We start from the raw sequence: 9,342 nt of genomic DNA, 5'->3' as shown, positions 1-9,342 counted from the left end.
TCCCTCCCTCCCTCCCTCCCACCCACTCTCCCTCTTACTTTCACTCTCTCAATCTCTTTCTGTTATTCTTTCTGTTTCTCTTCCCCACCTGTTTTTCTCTCTCTCTTAGCTCCCTTTCTTCCTCCTTTCCACTGCCCCGTGGCCTTGCCCCTTCCTTGCAGAGAGACTTTGCCACCCTGCAGTCCCTGCGCCCATCCCCTGTCAATCCTCCAAACCCAGATCAGCAATTCCTGACACTCGGGTTTCCCCCAGGACTCCAGCACTGGTGACAGTGCAGTGACACTCGGTGACGCCAGGCTGGTCACCGGCACAAGGCAGGGTGCTGGGGAGAAGCAGAGCTTGGGCAAAAGGCAGCGGAAGAGGCAGCGGGCGTGCTTGGGACGGGGTGTTCTCACCGCACGACGATAAGGACAGTCAATAATAAAAACAGGCAGCCGGGACGCAAGCCCAGCCTAGAGCCAGCGACCTTCAGGAGCTGGGTTACTGGAGCAAGCCCAGGCTCTTGGCAGCGGGGACGGCGAGCGTGCAGCCCTTCACACCCTGAGCAGAGGCTGGGAAAGCTCATGGTCATGCAGTGCACCTCGAGAGATGGGCGCTGATGCTCCCTGGATGCGCACGGTGCTCGTGTTGCAGATGGCAGTGCACACGCGTGCTGCCCAGACGAGCCCCTGGAGCAACCCTGCGCTCTTACATAAGGAATTGCGTTTACCAACCACTGCGCAAACATGACCCACTCACTGAGAACACCGTCTATCTCAGCAAGATCCTGATAAAGCAAAAAAAAAAAAAAAAAAAAGAGGAAAAAACAGCTCCCAATCAGGGTTGTTTGTGTCTCGTGACCCGGGAAGGGGAAAGGTTGGTGCTTGGGCAAGCCAAGTCCTTGCAGAGCTGTGGGACAGGGCTCGGCGTGACAGCCTGGAAGGTTCGAGCTGGCCGAGGTCCCGGTGGGCGTCCATCCCGCGGCAGCTTCTGGCTCTTTCTGAGCTTTGGGATCTGTGCAGGGAGGCGTGCCCCAGGGCTCGCTGCCTCTCTGCAGAGCCTGGACATTTTGGGGGGCTGCAGGACCCCAGCCTCGGGGCGTTCCTTTCCCCCGCAGAGCACTTCCCCATGGCGAGGGGTGCATGACGTGCTGCCGCACCACGTGCGGGATCTCGTGTTGCTGGCGTGCTCGGGGGGATGTGGGCATGCAGCTGATGCTATAGGGCACGTGCTTCACTGTTTGCTTTGAGGAGCCTTCCCAGCACCGCCCATCCCATGCAGCCCTCCTCTCCCTCTGGCCACATCTGCTGCATCCCTTTGAACCATGGAGAAAAGGCCCCGCACAGCCTCGAAACAGCGAGGGCGAAAAAGCAACCGGCTTGGCAAACAGCAGAACGGCTGAGCACCCGGCAAAACCGAGAGAGGAACTGGGAGTTAAAAATAACATTGCTCACAAGGAACCGTCCACCCCGTTCCCAGCCGCCTGCTCAGAGCACGCCTGTGAGAACTACGGTCCCGTGGGGTGCCCGAGCCCTGCGTCCTGCTGTGCGGGAGGTGGCTGGGAGCAGCACATCCAGGGGCCGCCGCTGCATGCAGCCTCTCCTGTGCCTGACCTTAAATGCACCCGCGGGCCCGGAGCAGAGGACAGGGTTTGCAGCGAGCCCTGCTGCAGCACCCTGCCTTATCTCACCCTGCGTGCCATTGCCTCGCTCCTCCCTGCGAGCGCAGCCATGCACGGCGGTGAACCAGCACCTCGGGCTGTGCTCCTTATCCCCGCGCAAGGACAGCCGCGTCCCTGCCACCCCACGGCTGGGAGCCGAAGGGCACACGAGGTTGGGAAACCTTCCCAAAGAGAACTCTCTGCTTGGAAATCCTATGGGCTGCTTTCTTTTTTATTTTTTTTATTCCTGTTCCTCCTTTCTCCTTGCCTAGGGCTCTCGAGGTGCTGCTGTTAGCAGCTGGAGCAGGAGAAGGGATGGAGGGCACTGCTGGGTGGGAAGATGCACAAGCAGAGCTGGAGCCTGAGCATGCCCTCCTCCCGGGCAGAGTGAAAGCACAGAGCCTGCTCCTTTCCTCCTGCCTCTGCCCCTGCAGCTCCCAGGACACCCTGTGCTCGGTGACAGTGAGCCCCTGCCCTCCAGCTCCCAGCATCCCCCTTGCAAATAGGTCCCAGCATGGCATTAATCCATCCTGGTAGGATCTCATCCTCTGGGAGAGGGGTCCCAGCATCCTGTGCCTGCATCCTGGTGATCCCACAGGATCCCTCACCAGCGGGATGCTTCAGATGGGGAGCACGGGGCGGGGGGGGGCACAGGCCGTGCAGTGGCTCGCACCAGCGGGCTGTGGTTGCAGCATCGCGGCGCTCAGGCGTTGCGGTTTGCAGGCAGCGGCGTGCACAAGCCAGAAAGTACAAACTGTTCAGCCGCCAGCCCTTCCAGCTTCTGCTTTCGAAGTTATCTAACAGCACAAACAAAACCAGAAGGCGCTGGCTCGGCCGCAGCTGGCCTGCAGCGAGGGAGAGGCACAACCCGTCCCGTCTCTGTCCCCATCCCCGTACCCTGCTCCCGTTCTCGTTCCTACAGCCAAGCGTGCCGTGTGGGATCGCTGTGCTCTGCCGGACCCCCAGCACGTCAGCTGGGATTGCTGAGCAAGGATGGAGGGAACGGGATGGAGGTGTGGACTGACCCCAGGTGCTTCGGTGGCACTGGGACATGGCCTCTGGTTTTGCCTCCCTGTGGGATGCACAGCCCATGGGGCAGCAGCGTGTGGCTGAGCAGGGCACGGGGGTGGGATGCTCCTCAGTGCCCCTAAATGAGCTGAGCACTCAGAATGCGCTGTGTCTGCCCGTGGCCCTCTGCAAAATGTGCAGCCTGGGGACATCCAGGATATCTCACGGTTGTTCCTTACAGGAAAGGGGAAACTGGGCCCTGAAACCCCCAGCCGTGCCGCAGCGTCACAAGGGCTGAATTCACACGCAGGGGCGCGGGTGGGAGGGGGAAGTGGGAAAGGGGTGGGGAGCCGAGTTACGTGGCCCCGCCGTCTTCCTTCCTGCGCCCGCGTGCTGGGTATATAAACAGCTGAGCTATAATTATCGGGTGGGAGCCGGCCGGAGCTCCTGGGCACAGCCCCACTGCAGCTGCAGCACTGGGGCCATGGGGAGCCCAGCGGGGACATGAGGAGGTGAGGGATGTGTCCCCATGGGGCAGGGCTCCTCACCTCGATCCCCCTCCTGTGTGGGATGCTGGTTGTGCCTATCCCAGCTCCTGCAGGGCTTTCTTGTAGGATGGAAGATCCATATAGGATAGAATCCTAGAACCATTAAGGCTGGAAAAGACCACTGAGGTCGTCTAGTCCAACAGTCAACCCATGGATCCGTAGGGATGCATGAATCATAGAATCATAGAATTAGCTAGGTTGGGAAAGACCTACAATGTCATCCAGTCCAACCATCCACCTACCACCAATAACCCCACTAAACCATGTCTCTCAAAGGTGGAAGGGGATCCATGAAGGATGGAAGGATCTCGAAGGGAGGGGATCCATGAAGGACAGGGGATTCATGCAGGACTGGGATCCATGCAGGATGGAGATACGTGCAGGATGGGGGATCCGTGCAGGGTGGGGGATCCATGTAGAATGGGGCATCCATGCAGGATAAGGATCCATGTAGGACAGGGGATCCTGGATGCTGGATGTATCACTGAACACCTGCACTGGGCCAGGCTGAGGTAGCCATAGTTTGGGTTGGAATTTCTGCAGCTAATTCAAAAATAGTGAGCTGGGAAGGGAAAGCTAAGAAATGGCATGCAGACACCCAGTTGTTGCAAAAGGCTCAGCCAAGGGCTGGCCATGGGATGTGGCATGTGCTCGGGGTCAGCTGCGTTCCCAGCTCCTCCAGCCCTGTCCAAGAACAGTGTTTGCTTTCACTTCCCCGCTGGGCTTCCAGGACAGGCGAGTGCTGGGAATTTTCCACAAGAAGAGAAACAAAACCAAAAGACACACAAAGAAAACAACGTTCAGACTTGGAACTAAGGAAGGAATCCACCATTTCCTACCCAAAAAGCCATCCACACTTGGGCAAGGGAGGGGACAGGGTTTGGAATCAGCCACCTGAATGAGCTGAATGGGTCACGGAACGATCCTGGCTGGGGTAAGAGACCAGTCCAGTCATTTTGGCCATGGGAATGCCACCTGGCTCAGGCATGGGTACACCACGGGTGGGAGATGAGGCTTGGTGCCATACCCTGAGGTGCATGAGGTGGGCTCTGTGCACTCCAGAGTTGGATTTTCTGCCCTGTGCTGCAGGTTCCCGGGCTCTGGAGCTGGCTTTGTACCTGGTGGGGGTGTCAGTGCCCTGAGCTCCATCTCACCTGCCCTGCTCCTCCTCTGCTGCCGGGCAGGGCAAACCCGGATTAGCTGTTCCCCAGCACATCCCAGGTATTTGCTCCATGGGACTCCCGCCCCGGAGGGCTGCTGATGAAAGACCGAGTGCAAGTTGCCAGCAGAGCAAATTGCATCAGATTTTCCCTGGGAGAGAGGCACAGCCCTCATTGCGAAGCCCCTGTCCTGGGTGCTCCTGTCCCAAACGAAGAGCAGGGAGCTGCAGGGGCACTACTAACCAAGGATTCTCCTCCATGGGAACGAGCAGAGGGCAAAGCTCTCCCACTGCAGGGTCTGTTCTGTCCCCCCCATCCCCGACCAAACCCCCCAGCCTCAGCCCTCCAGGTGTGAGCCCCATCTCCGTGCTCTTGTTTCACACAAGGCTTATTTTCTCCCCGCACAAAGGTATCTGGGCTGCCCCTTGGGCTCTGTTTTCTTCTATGTGCCAACCAAGCAAAGCTTCTTCCTTATTCCCCCCCTTGCTAATTGTTTCCGTACGGCTGTAATTTCACCATGTCCCGGAGCAGGGCTGGGTTCCCTGCTCACATGAGATTGAAAACAAGAGGTTTCCAACACCAACGCTGGCTGCTGGCAGGCGAGCACGTCCTGCACGCCATGCCCAGGAGCCAGCCACGGGGTGCTAAGGATGCTGTGCTGCCTCCGGATGCAGCCAATGCAATTCTAGGGTCCTGGCAGCCCCATCCCTCCTCCTCTGCCCTTAGGTAGCAGCAAGTCACGCACTGGGCCTTGCACATCAGCCTCCCCAGAGGGATGGGGCCATGCAGGGCACGCAGACAGCTAAGTATAGCTGTGCTGTCGTACACAGCCCTGGGCGCACGCACGCCGTGCTGTTTGCAAACAGCAGCCTCGCTGACATGTCGCTTCCTCCCGCTGCAGCCGGTTGGGAAAGAGCGGGGCAGCAGCTGCATGCTGGTGACTCACTGGGAACAGGCTCAGGTGTCCACCAGCTCCGGCGTGGGGCTGGAGGTGCCTCGTGCCCCAACCTCTGCCAGCACCTTGCCCTGACCCATGGGCCATGGGTTGGACGTCGGGGGATGGGGATGGGTGGGAGCTGCCCCCACCATGAGGCTGGTGGGGGCAGCCAGACACGGGGCTGGTGTCGGGTTCAGCCAGAATCCCAGGGATCCCATCCCTGCATCTCACTAATGCAGGCCTAGCAGCTGCCAATGCCGTTTTCAGTTTTCTGCAGGGAAGGTCAGCACATTTCTTCCCACGCTGGGGATGGAGCTGCTTGCTGATGGGGCGATGGCGAAGGGCACGGCAGTGACATCTGCTGGGTGGCACCATGGAGGACCCCCGTGCCACCTCCCAGCCTCACCCCAGCCCCAGGGCTGCTGCCAGCACTGGGATCTGCACCCAGACCCAAGCTGGGGGTGTTGGGGTGCAGTGCCCACCACGGGGACTTGGCGATGTTGCTTGGCAGTGGCTGTCACACAAACACCCCTCTATTTTAGAGGTGCTCATACCCTGGTTGTCCCCATCCCCCTTTCAGCACCAGGGAAGGAACACCGCTGTCCCCATCCAGTGATGGGGCCATGATGCTCAGGGGCACATCCTGCTGCAGCGGTGATGCTCTGGGAGCCATGGACAGACACCATTCCCATGGGATGCTGACCGAGGGTGCTCCCACCCCACTGCAGCATCCTCGCAGGGCTGCATTCCCCTGCTGCTTTATGGCACATGGGACCACCCCCCCACCCCCAGCACCCACGTCCTCCACCCCTGCAGGTTGCACCCTTATTTATCCGATCCATCACCGGGAGGCAGCCCCGCTCCCTCTCTGCATCCCAGCTGTTCTTCCTCTTGTTTTCCGCCAGCTGCTTGCCCGCAGCTAAAAATAACCAGGAATTTACAGCCCTCGACCTTGAGCTCAGCCCGGCCCTGCTCTGTGCTGTGCCAGCAACACCGCGGCTCACCCGGGTTTTCCTTGGGGTGATGGGGCCGGGTTGTGCCGTGGCTGCACCCAGCGTGCAGCCCCACAGCCACCATGGGATTTTGCTTTTGGTTCGTTCGAGCTGCGCGTTTTCCAGTGACGTTTCCCTTGCGGATGCTCCGTGCGTATATTTAGAAAAGTTTCCAAGTTGGTTGTTTTTTTTTTTTTTTTCCCCCCCGCCCTGCTTGGGAACGCAGGAAATCACAGTTTCTGCGTTGTCTCTAAAAGGAAAAGTGAGGTTGCTGCGTGGTCACCGCGCAGCCAAAGCCTTCAAGGAAGACCTGGGCCCTGTGCTGGGGGGGGATCGAGGGCTGCAACCATGGAGCTGTGACGCCTGGGGTCCCCCTGCAGCCCTGCAGAAAGGCACTGAGGGTCACCACAGTGGCTCCGAGGGAGCATCCCCGGCCTCACCGTGGTCATTTCCTCCTCACGTTTAATCTAAATCTGTGCCCTTCCCATCCCTCGGCCTCATGGCATCCTCTGGCTTTGTCAGCGCCATCCTTTGCTCCTGCAGCCCCTGGCAAAGCCGCCCCTCCTGTCACGTCGTCGGGTTGCTCAAGGGACGCTGCTGGTTGTTCTTTAGCACCTTCTCAGGGCAGGGAGGGCTCAGCTCAAAGGCAGAGGACTGGGAGTGATTCAGTGCCCGCGTTAAGCAGATTTACGAGGTCGTTTCCCAAACAAAAGCTGCGCTGCCAAACCTCAGCCCTTCCACCCAAACAGCCCCGGTGGGGATCAACACATCCACACCGGCCCCTAACCCTGACCCTAACCCTAACCCTCTCCCCCTTGTTTCAATGCTTTGGTAGGAGATGGGGTCTCCTCTGGCCCCACAGCTGTGGGATGAGCTCCTTCTTGGGCTGAACCAGCAGAAAAAATGTCCCGGGGTTTTGCTGCTGCTGCTTATTTTCAGGCAAACCAGTGGGGCTGCAGCCTTCCAAGAAATGCGTCCCTGGGATCCTGCCCAGTGGGCAAGAAGACAGCCCCGGAACGCTGCAGCGCAGAGGAGGGATTGAAAACAAGCGAGGAACAGGGGAAAATAAAAAGGCTCTAAATACATCAATACGGCGGGCAGAGGAGCCAGCACTTTGTGCTCCGCTCTTGATTTGTTGTTGTTGTTTTTAATCTGAGATTTGGGAACTGGCCGCTATTTATAGCCCTCCCCACGTCCGCAGCGCTGACCCCTTCCAGATGCCATGGGTCAGGGGGCAGAGCGGGGCTGTGGGGCTGCCCCATAGCGGGCATGGGGTGAGAGCAGCATAGCTCCTTCCCCCTTAGGGCTGGGTTGGTGGGCTTGGTGGTGCGACTGGGGGAGGCTGAGACATCGCCGTCCCCCCGTCCCGCAAAAGCACGGGGTGCCCGTGGCGGAGCTGACAGCGGATTTCCTGCCCGTGGGGAGGATGTGTGGTGACTCAGGGCTGGTAGCCGGGCAGCGGGCAGCAAACAGCCCCAAACATTGCGGGGAGGCTGCGTGGGGCCGTGTGTCAGCAGAAGGAGGCAGCCCCAGGTCTGGCTGCGCCCGTGGGGGGTGGATTTGGGGGACGTGTCTGGGGACAGTCCTTCCCCACGCTTTCACGCGCTCCTCCGCCTTCCCCAGGGCATGCAATGGGTTATTTTGGGCCTTTTCCAGCTATTTCGGGCAGCGGTTATGAGGCATAATGGGTGTGGGACGGGGAACACCGGGTGCGGGCAGGATGGAGGGCGAGTTGCTTCCCACTGCTCAGGAAGGGAACGATGAGGAGGAGCAGCCCGCTTTGGGGATTTGCTCACCCAAACCGCGCCGTGCTCAGGGCCCCAGGTGTGTCCCGCTGCCCCGGGCTCCCTGCGGGCTTGGGATGCTTTTCCCGCTGACTGCGCTCACCGAGAAGTTTCCGAGAAGCCCCGATGGCACGAGCTCGTGGAGGCAGGCGGGATGCCTGCGGCGTGACGGGACACGGCCACGGGCACGGGCACTGCATGCCACGGGGACTGGGTATGGGAAAAATAGGTCGGTGGGCAGATCCCGCCCGCAGGCAGCCCCCAGATGACCCACTTTGGAACTGAGCACGGCCTCCCCTCAGTGTCACCGGCACGAGCCCTGCAGCCGGGATGGGCACGGCCGCAGCGCTGCCTCCGTCACGGCCGTGTAAACACCGCCTGCGAACGGCTCTGAGTCAGCGGCTGGCCACAAAAACACCCAAACATGGTAGCGGGGCGAGCGGCACGGCCCGGAGCATCCGCAGCCCTTCCTGGCAGGGCACGGTGAGCTGCAGCCGCCGACATTCCCCCTGCAGGACTCGGAGCGTTGCGCATGGCCAACGTCATCTACATACAAACACCTGGAGGGGCACAGAGCGGTGCTGGGGGGATAAACAAGCGTTCTTCTGGGTCGCTCGCTGGGAGCTATGGGGCATCCCGAGCCGGATGCGCAGGGTTTGGGTTTGTCAGGTTGATGGCTTTGGTTAAAAATCGTCGGCAATAAAGAAATAAGTAAAAGTGGAAATGGGAAGAAAGAAAGCGTTCCGGTTTCGGTGCGCCCTTGGGTGTGGGTTGGGATGGGAAGCAGCGATGCAGGGCGGTGACCCAGCGTGCGGGGGGGGGTGGGGAGGTGCTGAGGGCTGGGGGCAGCTCCTGGAGGAGAGCACCCATCCGGAGGGTGCTGGGGGCACTGGGGAGTCACTGTGGTGCTGGTGGCGGCGATGCCAGCCCTGATGCAGAACCAGCAAGCGGTAGGAGTTGTTGTTATGGTAACAACTGTGATTGTCATCACAACAGTCACAATAATCACCCCATCTTCCCGACCTGGTGGCTTCATGTTTTGTCACTCGGGCACTTTGTGCATCCCACCTTCTGCCCCGTGATAGTCAGCAAAGGGATGACCGTCAGCATATGGACTTCCTCAAAGCGCTGCCCACTCTTCTCCCTGCTCTGTCCCTTGGCATCTCTGACCCTTTGGCACCGGGATGCTGAGCTGGGGCTCGCGGGTTCTCACTGCACAGAGGGCTCAGAGCACTGTCCCGTCAGCGCAAGTCTGCGCTCTGCATCCATCCTGC

This window comes from Numida meleagris, chromosome 8 (genome assembly GCF_002078875.1).
Source record: "Numida meleagris isolate 19003 breed g44 Domestic line chromosome 8, NumMel1.0, whole genome shotgun sequence".
Taxonomy (NCBI): domain Eukaryota; kingdom Metazoa; phylum Chordata; class Aves; order Galliformes; family Numididae; genus Numida; species Numida meleagris.
Note: the sequence above shows the minus strand (reverse complement) of the source record.